The following is a 13784-nucleotide window of genomic DNA, read 5'->3' as shown; positions in this document are numbered from 1 at the left end:
TAAACCCTGTAACACTCACAAGGTAGTATGTACAACCACTATTTTTCCCCCTGATACTTCACTGAAGTATTAATACAGCCAATGGCTTAAACTACAGAAAGCAATGACAACTTGCTACTTATCCTCACCGGACAAATTCACGCAGCATATCTTTTCAAATATGTCTTTTTTACACCTATATGCATATGAATTGCCGTTCACATCTACCAGAATTCCAAAAAACAGAACCAAAACACTTTCTATTTCACTGTAAAATAAAACAAAATGTAGTCCAAACTAACATGCTATCATTAACGATATTTTATTTTACCACAGTGATGTATACTGTTATTTTTCCTTTCATTAACTTCACACAATTAGAAAAAAATGTTCTTACCGCCCTCGCTGTGACACATAAACAACTTAAAGATCAGTAACATACAACAAAATTTGAATTTCTGATTGGTGTGAAGAAATCCATATTAATTTTAGATTTTCAAAAGATTTAAAATCAGATTTTAATTTTACTTTTGCTGACTGCCCAAAGGTCCATTTTTACCTATTCTCAATCTTCACAAATATTGTCAGCTTTTGCCTTTAGCAACCCTAAACTTTACAGGTTTAAAGTAACATGCCATTAAATAGAACATACAATGATTTTGCAAAAGCAAGATCATTTAGAGTGCTGCCAAAACAATGAATAATCTCAATGAGATAACTTATTAAAGGAGGAAAAAAAGAGAAAAAGAGTTTAAAATTCAAAGTGAATGTGTTTATGTTATTAGAATGATGCCTGCAAAGGAAAGCATTCCTTGGCATTATCGGGAAGAATACCCATGGATGTGTAAAATGTAAAATAAACAGATTGATGTATGGTCAAAGCTAAGCAAACACTTGTATCGGGGCAACTACCAGCAACTTTAGTTTTATTCACCCTTTTCATTGCAAAGGATAATAGTGTTAATTTCAATCAGACGTTATGCCTTACTTACAACTTTTAGTTCATGAAACAGAAATTAAGTTTGGGTGTCTGCTGAGGAAACCAACGGTGGGAAATTCACACTCACAATTAATGTAGAGAAATTCACGCATTTCTATAACATACTGACTGACACTAATGAACAATGAAGGAAAAGTTGTTCAGGAACTCAGGATAAGTAAGCACTGGTGGAAAGCACGCCGTAGAACACAGTGCATAAATAGCAAATGTGCTCATTTTTCTGCCTTTTTACTTCATACATTAGTCCACTAAGCTTGTTCCTTTTTGCTATGATTTACAAGCAGGTGAATACACAGACATGTAAGCCAAAAGAAATATAGTGTCAAACACTCATAAAGTTACCTTTGCTTTAAAAAAAAAAAGAAAAAAAAAAAAAAACTTTGCCTTCACAAAGCAAGAAACTGAAGTTATTTTAAGAGCATCTGTTAAAAATCAATGTTATAAATATATATCCACATAATTCATTTATTTTTATTAGCATTTTAAAATAAATTTCTTATCTAGAAATCTCTGAGCTGCATTTCAAAATAATTTTATTTTCTGTCTCTTACCAGCAGTTATTAATAAAGTTGAATATGATGGTGTTCTAACAGTCAGGAAATTCACCTTTAGTGAAGAGCAAATCCTAATTTTTAAAATACAAAAGGGCTTCATATACTGCTTAATCCTGTAACTTACCAAGTTCTGAATCATCAATTGTTCTTGACACCCTCTTAACTTTTAAGGTTACTGCACACCAAAATTAACTCTAGATGTGAAATGTTAAGATTTCCACCTTCCCAAGCCATCAAATCCAATGCAGTTAAGTGTGCCCAGCTGGGGGGTCCTTCTGACTACTGGAAGTGATGCTAAGGAAACTACCTAGAAGGCTCTAGAAATATTATTATTCATTTTCTTACAAAAAAAAATGTTGCCTCCAAAGATTTTGCTAAACATGTTTTCTAATATATTATAATTTGTGTATTACTGCAGAAATGTAGTATTACAAAACAAATTATTTCAAGTACCAATTAATCATAATGTCACTAACAGTCAGTTTCACTTTTTCCCTCATAATTAGTATGCCTGGAAAGAAGATAATAAATTTTAAGGAAAAAACTATCATTCCTTTTAAAAGTCCTAATTTAAATGGACTAAAGAAAAAACGTGGAAGAGCTTCCATTATTCATAAGTTATACATAATAATTAACAGCTGCTATGCATAAATACATAAAGGTCCTATCGCTGACCCAAGTGAGCCAAATTTTGCCAATGGTTGGGACTGGTACAGTTCAATTCAACAAATGCTTACAGACACCCTTCTGTGTGCCAGACACTTACAGGACCAACAGTACACTCATGAATAAGCTCCTATTCATGGAGTTCTACCAAGGAAAACAGCTATAACACAAGTTTAACTTTTACAATCAGGGTGTACACAAAACCGTGAAAGAAGATCTGATCTTGTTAGAGGCTTGGGGACAGAAGTAAGCCTACAAACTCCCTTGCCCACTGTCCCATGAGGGAGAATATTCCTTTCCAATTTGTTTCACCAAGGTCAGGAGCATGGCCGGTGTGTGGTCCATGAAAAGGTCTACATATAGATTTTTTCTCTCTTGCTCTCTTTTCTAAGGGTGTAGACCAATGTGCACTTGGTTCATGGCACATTATCACCACTGGTCCACACAGTGCCCCCTTATCTTATTTGTTACCTTTCTCAAGAGAATAGAGGAATGGGGTCCACAACCTTTGAAATATGTTTCCAGTTGAACCAACAGACCCAATCACCTCTGTTAATGGTATCAGAAGACATCAGTAAAAAGTAGAGATGGCCTGTGAGTGCTCTGGTCAACTAAAGGTCTCTGGCTTTGTTCATCTACAAATAAATAACAAGTCTCCCTATTTCTTTTTAAATAGAATTCCAAATGTATGTAACATGTAAAACAATGCCACTGTATTAACATGTACATAGCTGTACTCTTTGTTTTTTTTTAATTCTCAGCTTGGAAATTATATTTCAAGTAATAGAATATTCAACAAATCCTAAGACTTCTATGAAGACCATGAGAAGAAAATAAGGTACTAGAACAAAAGTGAGGCACCCAGCCATTTCTCATTCCACGTCTCAAGACCTTGTTCTTATTATTATAGATCCCTTCTTGGGGTTAGCTTGGATTTTACTGCAGGATCCATCACCAAAGGTTATTAACTATTTCTTACCACCTGGGACATGAACCCCTCTTTCTGAGACTGCTTTGACAAAAATAAACAAAAAAGTGTGAAATAAATCAAGATTTGACTGGTCATCCTAGGTCCACCCAACTGCTAGCTGAATGACTTTCAAAATGTCTTTAAATTCTTAAGGACTCAATTTCTTCCTCCATAAATGCAGACAGTAACTGTTTTGGACATTTTAACTTAATGGCAGTAACAAAAACTACAGGAAGATAAGTAATCGTTTACCCCATTGTATCACATGGATCCCCTGGCAATTAAAAAAAAAAAGATGAATGAGATATTAAGAAATAAAAAGGAAAACAGAGTAAAGACGAAACAAAAATAGAGAAAGAAGGAAACCCAAGAGAAAAGAAAATGGCACATAAGCACTAAATGGTAGCATTTTATCATTATTTTATTTACAGTCTACACTAGCTGGGTGCTCTTCCATACACAAGATGCATCTAAACCCAACTTGTTTGATAAATGGGGGGAGGACAAGGTGCCTCTAAGATAGGTGTGCTTAAATCCAGAGCAGCCATAGCTTTTATCAAATTCTCTTCCAACCTGAAGAATCTAACGATTCTATGAAATCACTTCAATTTGTGATCACTTCAATTTGTGAAAGCCCAAGCAAAAGAAATTCAAAGTTATTTCAAAAAAAGAAAAGAAAATGTAACTTTGACTCAGGTCAGTCAAGTATTACCAGGATAGATAAAAGCAGATTTTTAGCAATAGTTAACAATTCATTGCCTTAGGGTTTGCCACAATAATAGCAAACATCCAGATATTGGAAAGGAATCAGATGGTAAATTAAAAAAAGACTGTTTTCAATCCTTATATTTGGCATCACATAGATTCACTGTATTTTAATTCTTTTTTTTTTTTTTAAGAAAAGCATGGATCAGTTAAGGAAACAATATAAGTTCATTCTGATCTTTAGGAAGACATTCTTCTCCCCATATTGTTGACTTTGACAATTCCTCTTTTTTCTTATTTGGCCAAAATACAATGTATTCTCTAAACAAAAGATAGATGCAAAATGTTTCCTTTGCAGCTTTTATACAAATCTCTTGCTTTTCCAACATGATTTGGCAACTCAAAATCTAAAGCACCATAGAAAATATTATGTTTACGAGTCTTATTATTCATCCTTGTGTCTCCAATATAGTTTCAATTTGACTATACCTTTCAGTGTATAGGGAACCACTCAGCTTGTATCTTTTAGGTTCAAAATTCCATAAATTTTAAATGACGCAAGTAAAAGGAGGTGGAGAAGCTCATAACTCCATTTCTTATGGCTTTAACAATAAAAGCCCGTACCTGGTATGTACTTAAAAATGTACTATGTGCCACAAAGCTCCCCAACTCAACAATCTCCCTCCTGACCAGTCTACTCTCAAAATAAAGTCAGCTACTCCTCACCTCTCTACTTCCACTTCCTTCCATTTCACAAATGCATTGTCAATTTCCTCTGTATTTCAGAGACCAGTTTATCGGCACAGCATAGTCTTGAACAAAATTATTGTGAGTGAAGATAGGGTAATTAAAATAAAATAAAAAATCATGTTAAGAACTGTAATAGTCAAGAGTTGTAACTTTTCAACCAGGAAGAGCTACAGTTCTGAATTTGCTACAACTGCTCCTTGAAGTGGACAAACAATTAGCCTTGGGAACACTCAGATTAAGACCATGACAAGCTATTTTCATGAATTATATCAAGAAACATAGCTGCTTTCACTGCCTCAAATAACACTGCAGTGTAAGTACAACAGCTAGCATTGGAGTGAAAAGAGCCTGTGCGGCAGCCCTTGGTGACTACACTTCCCTCCAGGGCAATGCAGGCAGCAGGACATCAGCGCTTTGAGTGCTAGCATAAACTGCTGCAGAATCATCGACTGGCAACAATGTGCCTTCCCAGAGAGCCTGGTCTTGCAGAATCCAGGCTATGAGGCTTGGAAATGCTGCATGAATTTTGTGGCTACCAGGTTGGGAGCAAGGTTTTTTTAACGGCTTCCTGAAAATCAGACGGCAACCGGTTTTCTCTTCAAACAATGGTATATTCTTAAAGAAAATCAAATAATGAAATTAGCCATGTGCCCGCAGGCAAGTTAACTACTCTTGCATTTCTCAGACTAGGTTTCCTTATCTCTAAACTACAGACAATGATACCTAGATGTCACAGGGGAATTGGAAGGATTAAAAGACAAAATGTGTGTAAAGCTACAAAACGGCTGCCCCAAAAAGTTCAATACTCTTCCTTTCCCTGCTCCCCCTCCCAATAAAACAGGAAAAGGCAAGAGGCAAGTAACTAAACAACTTCTTAGTATTCCAAGTTTCTACCCAATCATCTCTTCTTCTTTTAAAACCACGGGCTTGAAATCTTTACTGTTCACTGTCAACAACAGCATACACTGCTGTATAGTCAGAATTTTAGAATTTAGAAATTAAATCTAACCCCTTATTCAACAGATGCTGCCGGGGAAAGAAAAGGGCTTTCCTTTTATCTGTATCATCTTGATTTAGTAGCAGAACTTAAAGTCGAAAAATAAACGTGGAAGAACAAAACAGGAATACTATTTTTTAATATGTTTTTCAAAAGTCAAACCTGAGCCTACATGACCCATTGTGCAAACAGTCCCTTTAGGAGAAAAACTGCAACTGTGATTAATTTCTCTTGAGAATATTTCTTACTTCCCATTTGGAGAGTTTCACATGTTTCCAAACATATTTTCTTGATGTCCTCCATTTTATTGTGTACTCTCTCCTTCCCTTAATTTGTTTCTTTTCCAGTGTATAAACCTATTGCTCTATTATAGATTATTATAATATAAACTCATAAATTCAGGAATTAAAAAAAAATCTTGAAAAGCATGCTTTTCAGAAACCATTACAATCTGTTAAACAGTTGCTCTCTCTCAACTTCTAGAAAGATCCCTCAAGAGAGAAGTCCCTTTTTCATTCCGAACTTCTAATTCTCAAATTTTGATTATGTCCTGCTACTTACCAAAAACTCCATTATACTACTACTCTCATTTCAATATTGTACATAAACAATTTCCCATCCTACTAATGAAATGCTTTATGAATGCAGTAACATATTTAACATGTGCACGTTATGAAGAGTACAGGCAAACTCAAACTATTAAAAACATGTAACTATTAGGAAAGCCATCTTAGTCACTATATGTGACTACAGCTAAGCTTTTCTCTTAAGTATCTAAAGCAAATCACCAGACTTTTACCTAGTACCCTCATATAGCTAGATAAGAAAGTAAAAGTAAAATAATCAAAGCAGACTACTTCTAACAGCAGAAGCTCCAGACTCCTTAGTTTCTCTGTGGTGCTCAATCCTTTAGCAAATTACAGGCTTGAAAACAAGGAGTAGCTCTATCACTTAACAAGTGACTAAGAAATGACTTTGTTAATTAGAAGTCCAAGGGTGAGAGGCTCCTTTCCACCGAAGCTCTGAATAAACACCAACATCAGGTCAACCAGAGCTGTCTTGGTCCCAGGAGTAGCTTAAGCTGATGACTCAAATTCCCAGCAGGATTCTAGTTTAATATTTATTGAAACTCTGAGCTTAGTCACACAGTGACTTGGAATTTAAGGCACATGGGGTCTCTTCTTTCCATCCTTAAAGATATTTTTGCTAAGTGACACAAAGTTAAAGAGGCAAGATGGGTTTTAATTTAAGAGTTTTTATTCCCTGAGGTGTAAAAAGTTAAAATTTTATTTTCTGGGGAGAGTGAACCATACTAGCTCTGAATTTCAAACACAACTATTAACCCTGTCAAATAATTGTATCATCAAGTTTTACAAAACTGTTTATTTTTATTTTTATTTTTTTTCCTACCCCAGCCCTATGTATTGAAAGTGGACAGAAGGAAGGGAGGGAAGGAGGGAAGGAGAGGGGGAGAATGGATGAATGGATGGATGTCACAATCACCTTTCTAGCCAAAGTTGCAACATATGCTGGAGTTCTTGAAATTATTTCAACCAAAAAAAAGGATCATATGACTCATAATTTGTTTAGCAGGTAATTATTCACCCCATTATCTTCAAGAAAAATCTATCTTAAAATTGTGTATAGCTTTTTAAAAAATCTTAATACTAAGAGGATCCTTTTTTTCATAACTCCAAAGAGTGGTTTTTTTCCTCTATTTTCGAGTTGCCAGCCTTCTCAATTCTTTAAATCTGATTCACATTATACTACTTTTAGAGTTCTAGGCTAAATGTTTATCCCTAGCATGATTCAAAGTATTAATTTCAACAAAATCCTAATATAATGATAAAATGTATCACATTTATTTTTAACTCTTTCCTATTCTCCTAAGAACTTAAGGAAAACTATTTTATGTTTCGGGTGCATTTTGATAAGCTAAAATACCACAAATTTTGTAATGCTTCATTTGTAATATTTGCAAGATAGTGTAGGGATCAATTTGAATTTCAAGGTTCATGATATAGAGTATATACCAGAACTGTGAGAAAAGTTAGTATAAATTCCTACTCATCTCAGTTTGTATTATTGCAACAAATTAAAACTGCATTTCACAACTCGTAGTAAAACAAAAGGAAAGTTCTGATCTAAATAAACTCCAATCTTCAGAATCCTATACATTCAGTATCCATCAACCTGAACACTAAATTTCAAGAAAAAACAACAGATGGGCATCCATATGACAGTTTGCAAAGAAACCCTGATAAGACTTCAGGAATTTCTGTGGTCTCTATTTTCCCCCTACCATGAATCATAGGTAATGTGCTTAAATAAAGCATTCCTTCTGCAGCTATTTACATTGTTTATCTTTATCAAAGATCCTATAAAAGAATTATCCAGTTCACCACGCAAACTTTAGCACTCAGAACACTGTTTTCCCTGTTGATGAAGACCCTCGGAAAATTCCAGACGTTAAAAGATTAAAGAAAATGTGATCTAACATTAATTCATTTTCCTCCAAACAAAGTATAACTCCTGATTCCATGCTGGTACCCAGTTTTGATCCTCTCCTTTAGAGATATCTCAGAGGCATTCAAAACAAAGTGTGAACATGCACAAATGGGGGAACTTGTCATTTTTCACCCTCAAACAACCACTATTTATATAATATTGCTGGCCTCATAAAAGGGAATAGAGAATCCATTACCATCAGCAATTCATGCCTCTGCTTCAGCATCAGATGCAAACAGGATACAGAAACTAGATCTCTCTCCTCCATTTACTTTTTGTTCATTCCAACCTCTCGACATAATCTTTAGTTCCATTCCAATGGCCTGCTTCATCATCTGACACTCCTGGTTTTTTACCTTCTCAAGTCTTAGCAACCATACTGGTGTTACATTTCTCTAATTGTTGTGTTATCTAAATATTACAGGAGGAGCCTGCTCATTCCCCCTCCCCCAAAAGTCCCTGAAAAAACTACAACTTAAGGAAATGCAACTTGAATCTTTTTAGTTCACAGATTCAGACTCATACATCCTGCGAGCCCCCTAGCATATGTTGCTGAAATTTTTCTTTTGACTTTGCAATAGTTGTCAGGATTATTTTAATGAAAATATTTCTCCAGTTGGAAGACATGGGTATACAGGACTTTGCTAGAACGACAAATGCTTTTTCCCAGTCTTCATCCGCGTTAACAGTAAATCATTACTAAACAAACACACAAAATAAAACTCACTCTGAATGTGTATCAGTCACCTGAAGGGGCAGAAAAGCACAAGAGTGAAGAAACTTCACCCCAACCACAGCCAAGAAGGAAAGTTGCAACCAAGGCACTTTTCACAGAAGAAAATATCCAAAGATGTAGATGCTGTTTATTTTAGAAAAGGGGAAGAAGGCAAGGGAGGGAGGGAAAGGGTAGGGAAGAGACTAGAACTCCTCTTCTCTTACTAACCTACATTAAAAACTAATTGTATCAAGCAATCTCAATGCAAAACTGACCCTATCACAATTTAAAGTGAATAATGCTTTCCTTGACAAAAATTCGGTATTTTAAACTCATTCTGAGCAAAATTATCTTTTAACCTGATACACCAAACTATTAGTTTTTCCCAAACAACAGTTAGAACATGAGCTTTTAAGTTTCTTACACTCTCTCTGTTTTAAAATTAAAAGCCAAATTCCTTTAACTTCATATATCCTAAGTCACTCTGATTTAAAATTACTTCTATGTCATTGTCTTCTAGCACTGGTCTGCAATAGAATCTGTGCAATTAACAATAATCATCTTCCCTCTGATCTTTCTAGAGTCAAGGATGGCATATCTCCTTATCTTATTTGTTCCATTAGATTGGCATATTTTGCCTCATCTGTCACCTTCTATCAAACTCTGCTTTCAGATATGCGTTAATTCATTTTTAGTTGTCCTCAATGTTCTAAAATAGTGATGTCTGACAGAATTAATACAGTGCTCTAGTTCTTTCTGTTCAACCGGTATTTAATTAAAGATCTTGGAGGCTATCTTTCTCTCAGGCTATACCACTTAAAGGAGGAACATTACTTCCTCCATGGACAATGTGATAAGCCACATGGCAACAAAGCTGCCTCCCTAACGTCTCTCATTTAATACACTGCTTTACCACATATAAACTACCAGCAAAACAGATTATCACTTTAATTCACATTGATTTTGCTTTTCATATCCCTGAACCACAACTCTGCCATGGGCTGCGTTCTCTCAACTTCTGAATTTCCCGAATTTCTGTAGTTGTAATGCTCTCCTATCTTTTTGCTTTTGTTTCATCTGGACTTCAAAAAGATCTAATGGCATCTGATTTGGAAGAGTTCTTGAATCTCTGAAAACAACGAAGAAGTCTTTAAGCAATCAGAACTGCCTTGGCGCACACTCTGAAAACTCCGTTTCAAAATCTTTTGAATTAATATCTTTTGGAGAAGAGCCCACTCAACTTGAGATGTCATAATTTTCCATTCTAAAGGTGGCATGGATAATTTAAATGGGCACTTGCTATTTATTACTTAAATAATTGTTCGCTTGGATGGCCTTTCGAAAGCTAGTACTTCTTAATCATTTTCGACTGTATCAGAACTATAACAGGCATGTCAATTTAAGCAAACTTCATGAGCAATAAACTAACAAACAGACTCTAGGTGGTGGTATAGGTTATTTTTTATCATGATGTTTTGCACTTACAACCGCAAGAGTCAGAAAAGCCTTTAGTCTCTTCACACATTTCTTTAGTGCAAAGTTAACAACATTTTAGGCTGTTAAAATTAGCAAAATCCAAGTTCTACAGAGTTTGCAAATGCATGTAAAACAGGCATTAAACCTGGTTTTCAACTAACTTCCCACAGGCATTAAACCTGCCTTTTTCACCTAACTCATTTGAATAAAATCAACAACGAACAGTCCTTTTTTTTTTTTTTTTTTTTTTGGATGTGTATTTTGCTCACACTCCTAGGGCACTTCCCAGGGTAAGTTTGGAAAGAGGTCTTTCTCCACTAGAGTATGACACAGACTAGAGCAACCAATCCTGTAACCTGCAGGGCAGTAGCTGTTCCACTAATTGATTCTCCTTCTTTGTCTCTAGGAACTATGCCCAGGCAGAAAAAAAGTTACTATAGGTGATGAAGCCAGCGCTCCCCTGAACCAAATAAACCCTATCGACATTACCAAACTGCTGGGCAAAAGCAGAGCAATTCACTTACTTCGAAGGTGAAAACACTTCAACATACACCAGGCGGCAACCGACACTTAGGGGCTAAGCAGATGAAACACCATTTGTTTAAAAAGTCTATTATCTCACTGTCTCTTCCACAAAGGTGGAAAACTGATGATTAAACATTGAATAATGCCACCCACTTACTAAACCTATGATTCACTAATAAGCATTCAATGCAATTCATAACTTTAAAGAATGAATTACCGAAGCCCCTTGCTTCACAAATTTTCCCAAGAAACAGAAAGAGCATTCATCACCTATAATCCGACAACCATTTTTACTACGGACACCTACAGATGGCTTCTCTTCCTCTAACGACACAATTTCCTTCACAATCCCACATGTAATCATTTACAATACCAGAGACAAACTCCACCTCAGTTCCACCAGCCGAGTTTTTAAAAATCCTTGTGCCTAAGAACGTCTTCTTTCCCCAAAGTAAAATGTGCCATTAAAAAATATTTTTAAAAAGCAAAAGTGCTTATCATTCCGTACTTCTTTTACTACCTTCAGCAGCCAATTACTGACGTGATAAAAGGTAGAAACTCCTGGAATGCTTCAGAGATCAACATGTGTCACAGACTCCCAGCCTGTCCGCCTCTAAGACACAGTTGGTTCCTTTGTTCCTTCAGACTGAACACCAACTCCTGATTAAAATTGGGAAACTACTTTGGAAGGGATGTGAGGGTCTGCAGAATACGTCCACGGAAACCTTCATAAAACAATATGCAATAGTAGTAAGGTGGGGACAGCAGAAGGGAGAAAGGGCAGCCTCCCGGACTTCCACGGGGCTCACCCTAAATGGGGGCCGGCCCCTGGCTCCTGGTAAAATGATGGCTGAGGCCTCGGGTCCGTGAGCCACGCCATCCGGGGGGGACGGCGAGTGCGGGCAGAGCGGGCCTGGGGTCCGTTGGGGGCCGGGCGAGCTGTCCGTTTTCCTATTCACTTTCCCAGCCGGGTATCCAGCGAGCACGGAGCAGGCAGGCACCCAGGCGAAAGGCGCCGCCCAGGATCCGGCTGGACAGCAGGATCGAGAGCGGCGCGGCGAGCGGTGCCCGAGGTTCGCGACCGAGAGGGCAGGCGAGCGAGGGGCAACCCCGACCCGGCCCCCCGAGCTCCAGTGTCCGACCCCGCGCAGGGGCCACGCGACGGCCGCCCCCTTGCCCAGAACTGGCACGGACGGGCGGGCCGACCCGGGGCCACTCCACAACTTGCCGGCCCGCCGCCCCGGCCCCCCGCGAGAACCCGGGGAGACTCGAACCAGGCAGCAGAGGCAGGATTTCCCCGGAAACGCGCCCTCCACGCCGCCCCGTGCGCGCCCGCGGCCGGCCGCGCTGCCCCCGCCGCCCCGACGCCCCCGCGGCCCTGCCCGCCAAGCCAGCGCCGACCCGGGCCGCGCTCCGGGGCCGTTTCCGGCGGCGCCGGCGGCCGCTACTCTGGGCGCCCTGGCCGCGGCCGTCACTCACCCCAGGCCGCCGCGGCTCCCAGCCTCCGGCTCCGTCAGGCTCGGTCCGCGAAGGCGCCTGCCGCCCCGTCCTGGCCCGGCACCCCGGCGAGCTCTTCCCTCCGACCAGCGGCGCTCCCGGCGCAGCGGCGGACGCGAGGCCACGGGCGGACGGGCGCGCGCGGGTGGCGGGCGGGCGTGGGGCCGGATCGTCCCTGCGCCTCGCCGCCGCCTCCTCCGCCGCCGCCTCCCGAGTTCGGGGCTCTGCTGCAATGTCTGCGAGGCTGACTTTGAGCGCCTCGCTCGCCGCCCGCCCGCCCGCAGCCGCGCTCCTCCCTCCGCCGCCGAGTCCGCCGCGGCCCAGTCCCTCCCCTCGCCGCCCCACGCCATTCAGCTCTTCAGCCAAGTTTCTTAACCCTTTTCTCCCCCTCCCTCCCATTGTCAGCCGGTCAGGAGGAAGCCGTGCGGGTCCGGGCCGCTCGCGGGAGCTACGGAGCCCCCTATGGTTCGTGGATTTCCTCCTCGCCTGCTCTCCGGGTGGCTCAGACGGGGCTGCAGGGCCCGGAGGCAGCGAAAGGACCGCGTCCCCAAGAGAGGGGCTGCTCGGCGCGCCCGGGCCGTCCTCCGGGCTCCCAGCTCTGTCCAGCCGCCCGCGACCGCTGCAGGCGCCTGGACAGCTCCTCCTGGGAACCCGGGGAAGCGCTCTCGGGACCCAGGCCGAATGCTCCCGTTTGGGCAGAGCCTGGGGACCGGGGCACCCCAGACGCCCCAGGGTCCCCGCCTGGGTGCTGGCGCCTTAAAAGTCTACCTCCTCCCCTTCACCCCACAACACGCGCTCCCTGCGCCCCCTTTCACCCCCCCACCCAATTTCTATCTCCTTGTAATCTCTGTGTCCTGCTTTAATCTTGGGGGGCGCGGGCGCGAACTCTGGGTCACTTTGACCCCACGCCCAGCACGTAGTAGGCACCCAGCCCTCATGTGGAGCGACTCCGGGAGGAAAACTAGGAAGGAGACCTGAGGAGCGCCCCGCTCAGCTCCCTGGACAGACGTAGGACCCAGGAGCAGGGTTAATCCTCGGCTGCTTTGTCACTGCGAAGTCTCCAGCGGAGTCTGTCAGCCAATCTACATCATCCCCGGGAAGGATCTGACCCAACCAGACAAGGCAAAAGGAGCAGAGCTGCTACTTCTTCAGCAGCTCTCCTCGGTTCAGTCTCCGAATAAGAAATAACAATTACATCACGAGGCCGGGGCGGCAGCGCGGTGGAGCCTCTTGGTTTCCTGCAGCCTAATCTCGCTGAACCCGCCTCTAAATTGGGGGGGCTACAGACTGGTGAAACGAGAAAGTGGAGGGAGGAGAGAGTCATACGAAACCATAATTTCCCCTTATCCGTGTATTTGCTGTTTTAAAAATCGTATCCTCAGCGCTCCCCAAACATCTCCCTAGAACTATTAACACCCCCTCAACACCTCCCCAGATGTCAG

The 13784-nt window shown here is 40.9% G+C and overlaps 1 protein-coding gene across 6 annotated transcripts in view; it reads right to left on the bottom strand.

Moving 5' to 3' along the window:
* Positions 1 to 13528, bottom strand: part of NRIP1 (nuclear receptor interacting protein 1) — a 101336-nt gene extending 87808 nt beyond the window's left edge. For 4 of the 6 annotated variants that reach the window (XM_015133110.3, XM_001082571.5, XM_015133112.3 and 1 more), the window contains exon 1: positions 12325 to 12580. The gene's annotated coding sequence lies outside the window, so the exon portion shown is untranslated. Of the gene's footprint in view, positions 1 to 12324; positions 12581 to 13316 lie in introns of those variants that run through there. The other 2 variants (XM_077995892.1, XM_015133113.3) reach the window with 1 other exon arrangement.
* Between the last annotated feature and the right edge of the window lie 256 nt (positions 13529 to 13784).

This window comes from Macaca mulatta, chromosome 3 (assembly GCF_049350105.2).
Source record: "Macaca mulatta isolate MMU2019108-1 chromosome 3, T2T-MMU8v2.0, whole genome shotgun sequence".
Classification (NCBI taxonomy): Eukaryota; Metazoa; Chordata; class Mammalia; order Primates; family Cercopithecidae; genus Macaca; species Macaca mulatta.
The sequence above is the reverse complement of the archived record's forward strand: the minus strand, read 5'-3'. Positions and strand labels throughout refer to the sequence as shown.